Source organism: Octopus bimaculoides, chromosome 10 (genome assembly GCF_001194135.2).
Source record: "Octopus bimaculoides isolate UCB-OBI-ISO-001 chromosome 10, ASM119413v2, whole genome shotgun sequence".
Taxonomy (NCBI): Eukaryota; Metazoa; Mollusca; class Cephalopoda; order Octopoda; family Octopodidae; genus Octopus; species Octopus bimaculoides.
In genome coordinates this window covers 24,846,501-24,847,552 of record NC_068990.1, presented here as the reverse complement: position 1 = coordinate 24,847,552, position 1,052 = coordinate 24,846,501, and positions in this window count along the sequence as shown.

Below are 1,052 nucleotides of genomic sequence, written 5' to 3'. Positions count from 1 at the left end.
TATATATATATATATATATATATATATACATATATATATAATTCTTTTACTTGTTTCAGTTATTTTGACTGTGGCCACGCTGGAGCACCGTTTTTTAGTCGAAGAAATCGACCCCTGGGCTTATTCTTTGTAAGCGTGGTTCTTATTCTATCGTGTGGCAGTGGGGTTGGGTACAAACAGACACAAACACAAATATATACATACGACGCGCTTCTTTCAGTTTCCGTCTACCAAATCCACTCACAAGGCTTTGGTCAGCCTGAGGCTATAGTAGGAGACACTTGCCCAAGGTACAATGCAGTAGGACTGAGCGCGGAACCATGTGGTTGGGAAGCAAGTTTCTAATCACACAGCCACGCCTGTGCCTATATATATATATATGTATACATATGTATGTATGTATGTATGTATGTATGTATGTATGTATGTATGTATGTATGTAGGCATGTATAACCATAACTTATGGCAAAGAAAAGTTCTTTAACTTCAGATCTGCCTTGCCCTGCCCAAACAGACTAAGGACTGAAGTTGCCCTAGTTGCAACCACCCACTTGATGTTTAGAACTACCTAAATAAATGTATCTCAATCAATTCTTCTTGTGATTTAAGGGCGATCACCTTGGTTGATTCATCAACAATTAATGAAAAATGGCAGAATAGAACCCTAGAATTGCGTTTCCATTCCCACGGAATGATTCAGGCTAATCATCGTAATTTGTTAATCGGAATGTGATTTGATGGGGATGTAGCTTCTTTTCACGACCGTGGGAGTGAACACGTCCACTGTTGATATTACTGTAAGTCAGCGAACATTTTTTTACTTTCACACTCCGGTCAACAAAGCATCTTTTCTCCACCTCCATCAAGAACAGAGGCTTCCCCAATTTGAGTTCAATCTAAACTAATATTCTTTCTTAATGTTCTGTAGAAAATGAATGAACAACACAATCTCTGTAATATTTGAAGAGTTAGATCAAATGAAATCTGTTAGAAATAAGTTTTGCTGCGTTTTGATGTGGTGCCTAAAAGAAGCTGGAATAAAGAAGGCCTTT